This window comes from Bos grunniens, chromosome 17 (genome assembly GCF_055505025.1).
Source record: "Bos grunniens cultivar Pamir isolate PY7600 chromosome 17, Bosgru_T2T1.0, whole genome shotgun sequence".
In the NCBI taxonomy this organism is placed as follows: Eukaryota; Metazoa; Chordata; class Mammalia; order Artiodactyla; family Bovidae; genus Bos; species Bos grunniens.
In genome coordinates, this window is record NC_141181.1 from 21796932 (window position 1) to 21810322 (window position 13391).

The 13391-nt window shown below is 34.8% G+C and overlaps 1 long non-coding RNA gene across 3 annotated transcripts in view; it reads left to right on the plus strand.

The window, feature by feature from the left end:
• Nucleotides 1–11538, plus strand: part of LOC147355111 (uncharacterized) — an 87915-nt gene extending 76377 nt beyond the window's left edge. Inside the window, exons 4-6 of one of the 3 annotated variants that reach the window (XR_015143935.1) lie at nucleotides 8154–8221; nucleotides 9879–9947; nucleotides 11280–11538. This is a non-coding gene — a long non-coding RNA (uncharacterized LOC147355111). Of the gene's footprint in view, nucleotides 1–891; nucleotides 2941–8153; nucleotides 8338–9878; nucleotides 9948–11279 lie in introns of those variants that run through there. The other 2 variants (XR_015143934.1, XR_015143936.1) reach the window with 2 other exon arrangements.
• The last annotated feature ends 1853 nt before the right edge of the window (nucleotides 11539–13391 follow it).

Below are 13391 nucleotides of genomic sequence, written 5' to 3' on the forward strand. Positions count from 1 at the left end.
CTGGCCATTCTATTTCATGTACTATAGGTAGTTGGAGGAGTATGAATTCTTTTTTTTATATATATATATCTTTCCTTTTCTTTGCTTTTTGCTTCTCTTCTTTTTTTTTATTTTTTTATTTTTTAACTTTACAATATTGTATTGGTTTTGCCATACATCAACATGGAGGCAAGAATATACACTGGATTAAAGACAATCTCTTTAACAAGTGGTTCTGGGAAAACTGGTCAACCACTTGTAAAAGAATGAAACTAGAACACTTTCTAACACCATACACAAAAATAAACTCAAAATGGATTAAAGATCTAAACGTAAGACCAGAAACTATACAACTCCTAGAGGAGAACATAGGCAAAACACTCTCCGACATACATCACTGCAGGATCCTCTATGACCCACCTCCCAGAATATTGGGAAAAAAAGCAAAAATAAACAAATGGGACCTAATTAAACTTAAAAGCTTCTGCTCAACAAAGGAAACTATAAGCAAGGTGAAAAGACAGCCTTCAGAATGGGAGAAAATAATAGCAAATGAAGCAACTGATGAGGAATTAATCTCAAAAACATACAAGGAGTATGAATTCTAAGTTCCGTTCCATCTAGCCGGTTTTAACTACTGTGTCTTGATATTAAACCTTCTTTTTCAAAACTGTCTTGGCTAGTTCTACTTTTACAACTTCCATTAAGATTATAGTATCAGTTTGTCAAATTATGCTGAAATTCCTGGGCGATTTTGATTAGTATGCCAATGGATTTTTTTACTGGGAGAGAAAACTCTCCCATTTCCTCCATTACTTTTTCCTCATTGCAGGTCTTCTCATATGGTTTGTAAACATTGACTGTGAGCTCATCCTCAGTGTGGTTTTTGTGATGGTCCCATGTGTCTTGCAGGCTTCCCTCATAGCTCAATTGGTAAAGAATCTGCCTGGAATGCAGGAGGCCCCAGTTCGATTCCTGGGTTGGGAAGATCCCCTGGAGAAGGAAATGGCAACCTACCCCTATACTCTTGCCTGGAAAATCCTATGGATGGAGGAGCCTGGTGGGCTACAGTCCATGGGGTCGGGAGGAGTCAGACACATCTGAGCAACTTCACTTTCTTTCATGCGTCTTGCGCTTGGGAAAAATCTCTAAAGGAAGCTTTATGTTTTTCTCTGAATGGGACCACTTGGTCTCGGTTTTCAAAAATTTTAGGCTTTCACACTCACTGAGACTTATTACACGTATTAGAGTGGTATGAATGTGATACATCTGTTTGAGGATCCTGACTTCTCAAGGACCTTTCTTATTAAGCCCAGCCTCTGAAGCAGTGCTGAGTTTCCTTGGTAGTTCCTTTATACACTCACTCCATGACTTCTGATTTCCTCAAGATAGCTTGGCTTCAGGTTCCATTTTTGTCTCCTGCTTCCTAAAATCCTGTTCCATGTGAATATCAAAACCATAACTTCATGCCTTCACCTGATTCAGATAGTCCCCCAATACATGTAAATCTCACCTCCTATGTACTAGACTTTATTTTTCCTTTGACTTAATGGACTGTAATTGCTAAAGATATACTTACCTTTTATAGTTTTGATTTTGATTTTCCAAAACAAGTCAGTTCTTGAATTAATTATCAATACCAAGGCTTTTGGAGTGGTAACTTGGCATAGAAATTTAGAAGATGGCCATGAAATGACCATGTAGACTACATAAAATAATCAGTATTTTAGTTAAAAAAAAAAAACAAAAAAACTGTTGTCTCCTTGACCTCCATTTTCTACCTATGAAATAGAAATAATGCAATAATAAAAGTCATGAGGATTGTTTTGGATACCATTTGTGGTACGTCACAAGTATTTTAGAACATATTATACTTAACAGGAAGCAATATGTCTTCTTATTTTAACCATCTGTGCATGAAGAAGAGGCAAGAACAAATAGGAATTAAAAAAAAAATATTGATTAGTTTTGATGATGTTTCCATCATAGAGCCTATTCTCAAGAATGTGCTTGAGATAGGAAATGTGAATAATTAGACGTATATAAAATAAATACACAAATAGAGAAGGAAACGGTGTAAGAAAATGGCTTCTAGAAACAGTTAATATATGTTTTTTCCCTTATCCTCAACTGAGAAAACTGCATTGTTGCAATCAAAAGGGAACACTAAAAAACTACTGTGTCAGCAAATCTCTGTGGGAAGTTCAGGTGTTTGAACATGTCTGATATTTCCTCTTTATAGCTATCACCACAGAGAATGTTATTCTATTTATCAAAAAGCCAAAACTGAGCTCCTGTTTAACCTCCAAACATCAGTCTGAAAAGTGAAATACTGATGAATAATTACAGAGATAATTAAATTAGGCATTATTAAAATTAGTTTCTCATCTTCATAAATTACTAAGGTTAGAATTTTATGCAATCAAGAATTTATTTTCCTCCCTCCTTCCCTGTCACTGTCTACTTATGTAGATGCACTTCATTTATAATTTTTTAACACTCCAGTTTGCTGAGTTTAAATCTTACATCACTTTTTTGTCCTTTTTTCCTTTCAAATATAAGCATATAAAACTAATGAATATATCAGCTATTCTTTTTTTATATTATATAAATATATAATAGTTTGTAATAATATATAGTATTATATAGTTTGTAAATTTATAATTTTATACCATGTATTTTGTTAATAATTAATTTTGACATTGATCACAAATTATGTTTTTTTTAAATTTGATTTTATTAATTCCTAAATATTTCTGATAATTTACATTTTTATTAAGGAATCTATTTATTTGCACAATTTCACGTTGAGAAAAAACTGTTTTGTCTGTGTGCCACCCTTTTAAAAACTAGTTTTTGAAGTGTTCTATAAACTTGTAAAATCGTAAGTTACATTTTCTTTGTAGTTTTCAATTTTCAACATATTAGTAAAACCAGTCTTATGATACTGTTACCAACCTTTCTCTGTGTCCTGCAGTGTGCTTCATAAATCTAAAGTGGTTGTTAGAAGTGGACATTACTCGTGCCTCTTCTGTTTCTACTGATTCAAAATCCATGGTTGTATCATGAATCACTATCATTATCCACATTCCTAAATAATTTCCATGGAAACTGAAGTTTGAAATTTGTGGTTCTCTGTATCTTTTATATTTGACAGTTTGTTGTATAAACCCTAACATTTAAAATAGAACAAGCAGCAGTGGTAGGCACATTAAGATATATCTTATTTAATCCACAATAGCCTTATTGTGGTATTGTTATTAAGAATTGGAGTGCTGAAGCAGTTTATACATGCTCATGCTGTGCTGTGTTTAGTTGCTCAGTCATGTCCAACTTTTTGCGACCCCATGGACTGTAGCCCTCTAGACTCCTCTGTCCATGGGGATTCTCCAGGCAAGAATACTGGAGTGGGTAGCCATGCCCTCCTCCAGGGGATCTTCGCAACCCATGGATCTAACCCAGGTCTTCTGCATTGCAGGTGTATTCTTTACCATCTGAGCCACCCTTAAAGCCCAAGAATACTGGAGTGGGTTAGCCTATCCATCCACCAGGGTATCTTCCCGACCAAGGAATTGAACCAGGGTCTCCTGCATTGCAGGCAGATTCTTTACCAGCTGAGCTACCAGGGAAGCCCATACATGCTCATACCTTTAGTAAATTGGAGGTTCATTCCAGTCTCAGGTCGTATGGCTTCCGTGTCCTTGATCTTAATCACCATACACATATGGCTCTCATTTGAATAGATGCTGAAAACCATGCGTCAAGTAGAATCACAGTAACCTCTGACTCTGTCAAGGTGTTCCTGATTTTAAAATAGTAATAAATATTTTGTAGACAAGCCTGTTTTTAAGTGTATGCTTAATTAAAATAATATATGGTCTTTGCTCCATTTTATGCATTTCACACTATTGTTTAATCACTAAGTCGTTCTGACTCTTTTCCAACTCCTATAGGTGGTATTTATATCACGGTGTCTGCAGTTCATTTGCTTTTGATATCTATTTTTTCAAGGTATATTTGGTCATTTTGATTTCTCCCTCCTTCTTATAAACAGCATATGCCAGACTGGGTTCTCTACCTCTAGTTTACAAAAACTTAAAAAAAAAAAAAATACTGTCAGCTGAAAAAAAGGTACCACCTGAAAGTTAAGAATAATGTTTTATTTGATTCACAAAACTGAGGTCTTAAGCGTGGGACAGAGTATCTCAGATAATTCTGAAAGACTGCTCTCAAGAGTCAAGCTGGGGAGCCAGGAGTTTTTGCAACAAAAACCAGGCAGTCAGAACATCAAAAGATTACTGTTAAAGAAAACTAGATACCTCAGTTATATAGCGCTTTTCTATGTTTGGAAAGATGCAAGAGTCTGGGCTCACAGAAATCATTGCTTTGATTTGTACCTCAGCTGTCTGAGGCCAGCATCCCGAGTCTCTTCAGGGTGTGCTCCCCAGGCTGGCTGCATGTCTGATGAGCACTGTGGTTCTGAGTGCTCTCAGGGCTCACTCAGGGGGGCTGTGATGTGACGACTTGGTGGTGGCAACATTCTGTTTCCTGATAAGAGCAGGTTGTGTTTTTCATTCAGAATACTTTTGTGTTTTACGTCTAGAGATTGGATTGGTGGGGAAAATGGACATACTTTAGTTTGTTTTCTATGGAGTTTTGCACAGTTTTGCCATAGAGGCTTAGGTATTAATACAATTTGAGCGTGTTTTCTTGCATCGAGGATGATTGCCCAGTCACTTTTGTTAAACGTTGTCTTGAGATATTGCCTCTTTCTACGTTTTGGATTTCATGAGTATTTTAATTGGACTATGACAGAGGAGTCAAAAATCACAAATAGTTTAATACTAATAGTAAACTAGTATAGAATTAGTTCAGTTTTGTTTTTGAAAATAGGAAATATGACAAAAACGTAAATAATACATTTCTTTCTCAAAAGAAGTTTAATTTTGAATATAAGGGAGGGAAGGAGTAGCTATTTATAATTCTTAAATAACACAGACAGTATATGAAAGAGGAAGTAAAACAATCACAAGTCTCATCTTTATAGTATAAGGGGAAGTAGATTTCACTTCACGGATGTACCCTGGTTTTCATCATCCCTGGAAAGTTAAGCAAATGGACTGGAGAACCCCTTTGCTGATGAAGAAAGACCCAATGTCTTGTTAAAGAGCCTTTTGAAGTGTAGATATTTGCACAACAGGGGCTTATTCCTTTTCCTTAAGGGTTTAGATAATGAAAATAAATACTTCATGGGCTAATTTTTATCTACATCACTGAAGGTCATATATACATTTTGTTACCTACCAAATATAAATGGCAGGGTTTTATTTTGAATGTATAGCTTTCAAGTTAGAAAATGCATCAACACTGCTGGATTTGAAATCTAAAATCAGTTTTAAACAGTTGACTCAAATCAACTGCATTTAATATTGTCCTGGAGGTCTCTGAGATTGTCCTCATTTCTTTTAATTCGTTTTTCTTTTTTCCTCTCTGATTCACTTATTTCTACCATTCTATCTTCTATTTCACTAATCCTATCTTCTGCCTCTGTTATTCTACTATTTGTTGCCTCCAGAGTGTTTTTTTGATCTCATTTATTGCATTATTCACTATATATTGACTCTTTTTTTATTTCTTCTAGGTCCTTGTTAAACCTTTCTTGCATTTTCTCAATCCTTGCCTCCAGGCTATTTATCTGTGGTTCCATTTTTATTTCAAGATTTTGGATCATTTTCACTATCATTATTCGGAATTCTTTATCAGGTAGATTCCCTATCTCTTCCTCTTTTGTTTGGTTTGGTGGGCATTTATCCTGTTTCTTTACCTGCTGGGTATTCCTCTGTCTCTTCATCTTGTTTATATTGCCGAGTTTGGGGTGGCCTTTCTGTATTCTGGCAGTTTGTGGAGTTCTCTTTATTATGGAGTTTCCTCACTGTGGAAACTTGTGGCTTGTCAAGGTTTCTTGGTTAGGGAAGCTTGTGTTGGTGTTCTGGTGGGTGGAGCTGGGTTTCTTTTCTCTGGAGTGCAATGAAGTGAAAGAGACACGTGTACCCCAATGTTCATCGCAGCACTGTTTATAATAGCCAGGACATGGAAGCAACCTAGATGTCCATCAGCAGATGAATGGATAAGAAAGCTGTGGTACATATACACAATGGAGTATTACTCAGCCATTAAAAAGAATACATTTGAATCAGTTCTAACGAGGTGGATGAAACTGGAGCCTATTAGACAGAGTGAAGTAAGCCAGAAAGAAAAACAGCAATACAGTATACTAACGCATATATATGGAATTAAGAAAGATGGTAATGACAACCCTGTATGCGAGACAGCAAAAGAGACACAGATGTATAGAACAGTCTTTTGGACTCTGTGGGAGAGGGAGGTGGGGATGATTTGGGAGAATGGCATTAAAACATGTATAAAATCATATAAGAAACGAATTGCCAGTCCAGGTTCAATGCAGGATACAGGAAGCTTGGGGCTGGTGCACTGGGATGACCCAGAGGGATGGTATGGGGAGCGAAGTGGGAGAGGGGTTCAGGATGGGGAACACATGTACACCCGTGGCGGATGCATGTTGATGTATGGCAAAACCAATACAATATTGTAAAGTAAAAAAATAAAAAAATAATAAAAAATCAACTGCAAACTAGTAAACAATTGTTTCACAGCTATATCTAATTATTACAATTGAAACAAATTCTTCCTTCTCAGGTTTTATAGCCATGTCCTTCAGCCTCCCCATCTGATATCAGGAAAACCAGCATAAATACCACTCTATAACTTAGCGTTTAAAAGAGCTACAAAGTGATATATCTGTTATTTCATTATGCTTCTATCATGTTCATTTTATTCAAGAGGTAATAATTCAGGTCTATCACTTAATGGATACCTGAAAAATGGTTTTATTCCATAACAGTGTCTCACTATTTCTTTAAATCTAACTATCTTCTTCACATCTGTGAATCCTCAACTAAATAAGGTAACGAGATTGTCCTACCTTTATAGTTTGTGCTATTTATACATAAGAGAACATGTTTTCTTTAGTACAGGAGCAAACTAATATTAACCTACCATTTGGAAGCATGGTGAGCAGTCCGGGAAACAACAACCTAACATCTTAGATTGGGTCCTAATCTTTTCACTCCGATGAAGTGAAGACCTATTAAAAATAATGATACCATGATAACATTAATTTGGCTTGTATTGCTGTCCCAAGTCAGAGCTCTAGCTAGGAGCAGCCGAACGTATTTTATTGAAAGACAAAGTAAATTGGGGCAGTTCCCCTAAGTGTAAATTAGTCAGAACCTTGGAGACATAAGTGTATTTTAGGAACACAGTACTGAATTCTTTTTCTAAGAATTATGTCACCTTAATTCAGTAATTTGGTATGCCTCAGGGTTTGCATGTATTTTAGAGATACTGTAATGAAGCGTGTGAGTATTCATTTAAACACAGAGGTCCCCCAAGAATAAAAGGCATGCCTAATTCACTGGAAATGCTATCATTCTCAGAATGTTTCCAGGAGTAATGCAAACTTGTACTAGCTGGGTTAGATAAGTTATTAGGAGCATATGGGGATGAAATAGGTAAATGTGCTTGAGAGATCATTGAAAATTAGGTCATTCTCAAATGAACTAATAAAAACTAGAGTTTACAAACTGAAAGACTGCACAGTGGTTTAAGTCCCTATGCTTTTTCATTCTGGTCTTTGGCTTGGATGGAATTACCTTACTGTTTCAAAGTTTTCAAACCCTGTATGTTTTTAGTGATCTGATTTAAATGCTATGCATGAAAATGGGATTTTGCACATTGGAGTAATTTTGTCTCATATACTGGTCTGAGAATCACTGAAGTATTTGTTCAGTGTTGAAGAAAATATTGATACTGATATGGAGTAAAACCTTTTTGTTTAGGTTTTAAATACTCCATAAACTGTTTGCTTAAGCTACCTTTTTTCCATGTTGAACTGCTTCAATCCAGGAAATGCTTCCTTTTATCCTGCACCTGACCCATAAACAACTCCAGCTTTTACTATAATTCTACATGTAATTTTGTATTTTTCACCTTTTTATTAAATTTTAAAGTAACAAAAAGAATTGTAATATAATCAAGTAGCATAGGTTTTGGAGTTAATACTTTTATATTGAAACCTTACTCTTTTCTTGCAGTGTTAACTGGGGTATTTTTCCTTAACTTCAAGAAGATTATTTTCTCCTTTCGGAAATGGACATTACATGTATGTGCCGAGAAAACTGGGTTGTAATGTTTTTATTACTATACACTTTCAAAGTTAAGCCTGCAAAATAAAATTCCCTCTTCTAATTGTGGGAGGGAGAGCATAATTAATGAGAAGAGAAGTCTGTGTCCCATTTTCACTATTTCTATTTATATTAAAAGCATATGTTCCTACTTTATAAACAATGCATACTTTTCACCATCCTACTAAAAATGCTTTGATGAGAATTTTAAACTTAACATTATCAAATAGATATTATGCTTTTAAAACTCTGTTCAAGATGATTCAACCTTTTATGGTTTTAGAAAATAAAGATGAAAAAAACACCAGCAGTGGGCACATCTGTGACATTTACAACATCAAGGACTTGCATCAGTGCCAGAATGCTCCCTGATAGGTTGATGTTTATGCTGGAAATAAATGTATAATGCTGCTGGCAAAAAATCTTCAGACTAGGTCCAAATGATATAAACATTTATGTAGTTTAAATGCAAGAATACAAGCCTGGTATTTTGATTTCTATTTAAGCAACTAGATAGCCAATTAATGTATTTTCACTAATGTCATTGCAGTTTGTGTCATGTAGACACAGCCTGTGTTAGGCCAGGAAAGAAACCATCAGAAGTGTTACACTTGAAACTTTTTCATCTATTTTAATTTTAGCTGAGCTCCTAACCCGAGCTGGAAAAATTGAAGTAGTATAGGATTTTAACCCAAAATATAAAATAAATAGCTGTGAGGGTTCATACTGACACAAATAATTATTTGAATAAATAAATAAGGGAAATACACAAATCTTCCATGGAGGATAACTCTAAGTCATTTATGCAAATACTCTGACACTAAAGGGATGGAGTATAAATTCTCCCTCCTTAAGCACAGGTGGCATGTATTAATATTTTTCCAAATAGTACAATATGAAAAAGACAAAGCAGAGTAAGATTACAGTGAAGTAATCTTTCAAACACTATGTCAGAAAAGTGATCATAGCCTACGTCAACACTGCACGTCATGTTGCTAGAACTAAAGTACTAAAGTACAACACAATAACACTTACCAAAAAAGAAGAACTTTACTTCTGTGGCCTTCCTCCCCAAATACCCATATTTAATCAGGAGGCAGAGAAACAAGATCAGACAAATCCAAATGTATGTTTTTCTACAAAATACCTTACCAGTACCCCTCAAAACTGTCAAGGTCATTCATAGCAAGGAAACTTTGAGGAACTACCATAGCCAAGAAGAGCCCAAAGAGACATGGCCAAATATCATGTGGTAACCTGTTCAGAACAATAAAAGGACATAGATGAAATGTAAGAAAACCTCAATAACAATGTACTTTAGTTAGTGGTAAATATTGATACTGGTTCATTAATTATAACAAATGTGTTTTATAATTTAAGATATTAATAACAGAGGAAATTGAGTGTGGGGGTTTGGGGAACTCCATTAAATCCTTGAAATTTTTCTGTTAATCTAAAACTGTTCTAAAATAGAAATTATATTTTAAAAATCTAGTCTATCCTTTTGTTCAGTGTGCATATTAACAATGAAATAGGCTGAGCAGACAAATATGTGGATGCTTTTAATAATATGATGTAAGTAAAGTTTAACATGCAACTTTTTATTCAATTTCTTTACTTTCCTTTTTTATATAGGCCTAAAATGTGGTCAGTTGACCTAATTACTGCTAGAAGTGGAAGCAACTCTTATGCTCTTATGAAGTAGTAAGTTCATTTCTCTTCATTAAGGAAAAAAGCTTTAAGAGGAGCTCATTAACAATTTCATTTCACCAAGTTTGTAGCTCATATGTGAGTTTCTCTTTCTTGCATTTGTCTAACCATTAGAGAGGTAAAAGGAAGAAAATATTGTGACATCACTGTTTATCAACTGTGATGTGACAACATCCTGCCACTTGAGGCAAGAGGGTGGTTAAAGACATGATTCTGTGGCAGTGAGATTGGGTCATTACTTTAATAAATTTTATTAGGTACCTAAAAGATACCTTCTGTGTGTTCTGCTTCTTAGGAGAGTAACCTAACTGAAAATACACATTTCAAGTATTTCCCGCAAGAGAAGTATGAACATTGTCAATAAATTCAACACATTAATTGATGCCTCGCGTGTGCCAGGCAATTCTAGCCCTAGGAATGCTTCAGTGAGCAGAAGAGATGAAAATCGTTGTCTTTGTGACTCATATCACTGTGTGTTTTTTATTTTGGTCTGTTTTATATATGGCTTTTGAAAGCAAGAAGTTAGGGAAAAACACTAGAAATCTAGGTTTCTTTGATTCCTAACAGTAAGGAAAATAAGTAAGTAAAACTTTTCCCTCTAGAATGTAATGTGTTTTTTTAAAAAAAATCTTTACAAAAGTTAAGAATTCAAAAACGAGAAAAAGTGGCAACAGGCATGTTCCATGGTCTGCAGAAAATAAACAATTTTTTAAAGAGAGAGGAAAGAACATTTTTGCCTCCTCCCTCATTCCTCTCTTCAGCTTTGGTAACTTTTTTTTAATTCCTTAAACAAATATTTATTGAATACCAATCTCATATAATTTGTGCACTGAACACTAGGAATAAAAGGCTAAAGATACTGTTTCTACATCAGATATTTTATGAACTGAATCAGAAATACTTTATTACATTGTAGATTAAAAATGCAGTATGTTAAAAATGTTAAACATTAGTCGCTCAGTTGTGTCCGACTCTTTGTGACACCATGGACTGGAGCCTGCCAGGCTCATGTGTCCATGGAATTCTCCAGGCAATCATATGGAAGTGGGTAGCCATGCCCTTCTCCAGGGGATGCAATAAATGTTATTAAAGTCCATTCTAAATATTTTGGGTTCCAAGGAAAAGAAGACAAATGAAATCCAACATAGTGCATGCCTAAAATTTATGTTATACTTTGCTTTTATTAATAATTTAATTAATTGGAAAGCTTCATGCCTTTATAAGAAGCTGAAAAATATTTTCCTATGGGTTGATCTGTTTCTGCTCCCGAAAATAGATATATTAAAGTCCTAACCCATAGTACCTATGAACTTTATTTGGAAATAGGCTCTTTGAACACATATACAAGGAGACCTCCATGTAAAGATATGAAAACACATAAAGATAGAAGATGACCATATGAGAATGGGTGATGAGTGGAGTTATGCTGTTTGCAAGTCAAGGAACAACTGGAGCTACCAAAAGTTCGAAATGGCCAGGAAGAATCTTATCTCCTAGACACTTTGGATGGAGCATAATCTGCCAACATCTTGATTTCACACTTCTAGCCCCTACAACTGTGAGAATAAATTTCTGTTGTTTTAAGCATCTAGCTTGTGGTATTTTGTAACAGCCACTCTAGGAACTTAATGAATATGTATATAACTATATTTTTTTGTTAAATGTCAAAAATATAGCAACAAATCAAAGAAAATATAATGTTGTCATTGTATGAGCTAAGCAGAGACATTACTTGGCCAACAAAGGTCCGTCTAGTCAAGACTGTGGTTTTTCCAGTGGTCATGTATGGATGTGCGAGTTGGACTGTGAAGAAAGCTGAGTGCCAAAGAATTGATGCTTTTGAACTGTGGTGTTGGAGAAGAATCTTGAGAGTCCCTTGGACTGCAAGGAGATCCAACCAGTCCATTCTAAAGATCATCAGTCCTGGGTGTTCACTGGAAGGACTGATGCTAAAACTGAAACTCCAATACTTTTGGCCACCTCATGCGAAGAGTTGACTCATTGGAAAAGACTCTGATGCTGGGAGGGATTGGGGGCAGGAGGAGAAGGGGACGGGACGACAGAGGATGAGATGTCTGGATGGCATCACCAACTCGATGGACATGAGTTTGGGTGAACTCCGGGAGTTGGTGATGGACAGGGAGGCCTGGCGTGCTATGATTCATGGGGTCGTGAAGAGTCAGACACGACTGGGCGACTGAACTGAACTGAAGCTGTTCTGTTAGGGTTAGATGGTTATCTAACCATCTATCCATTAATGAATGGATGATATTTGGATACGAATGAGAATTAGAACTTTAATAATTCAAAAATTAACATTTTTTCAAGTTCTATATTATTACAATATATTTCTCTTGCATTTATTTTGACAAGTCACTTTATATTTATAATCAAGATTTACTTAATTTGTACTCTATTAGCAATAGTTACTGCCATATCCTTTAAAAATGATAAAAAAATCTTTAAAATATTTAGGTGCAAATGATTATGAATATATTTCAGATTACAAAATTTGAATAGTTTTATAAAGAATGTAAATTAAGTATAAATGTTAAAAACTAATGATTTTCAAAAACATTACTATTCTTTAAATATTCAAAAATTGTATATAAAATTTTTAGATGGATATAAATATGACTGTTAAAATTTAAGTAAAAATTACCTAAACATGAAATGTATATTTCATTTCTGAAAGAAGTATTTCATAAAAATAAACTTATTTTTAATTCTACTATTCAATGTGAACCTAGTGTGCTCATGTAAAGAATCAGTTCTACATAAATGTGAAATGGAAGCCTCAGCATATTTGAATAAAAATGTGTTTACTCTTGGACTGGTATTCACGTGGTATCATCCAACAGAAGCTCAGTGTATGACTGTGCATCAGAGAAATGATTGGATTATGTGTCAGGTGACCTGGCAAGTGGATTCACAGAGGGAGTCAAGGACTACGCACTGGTTTCCCTTTTCCAATCCCTTTTACACAGTCTTCTACAATGATTATCTGGGCTTACCTCTTAAAATTTTCATCATTTCCATGATGTATAATATGCTGGAAATTATGATTCATCAACTTTGATCCTCTATACACAGTTTAATGGCATTTCATAGCACTTAAAAGTTTCATGGTTTTCTTTTATGTTGGGATAAACCAATAAATTTCCAAATAGCATTCCTTAACAATAATAAAAATCCCATGTGACATAGAAAAAAATATAGAATTACACTGTACAGGAAACTACCAATATTTCCTTTAAACAGGGATGATTCAAATTAGAGAATTGCTTTTCAAAGCAAATGTTTACTCATAAGAAACTAATTGAAAGCAAGTTAAATTTCATAAATTGGAGCATTTTACAATGTATACAGTTTTACAGTGCAGCATTGTTCTAAATCTGTATCACAAAAGGAAAAAGTACATTCTCTTTGTTGGAGAAA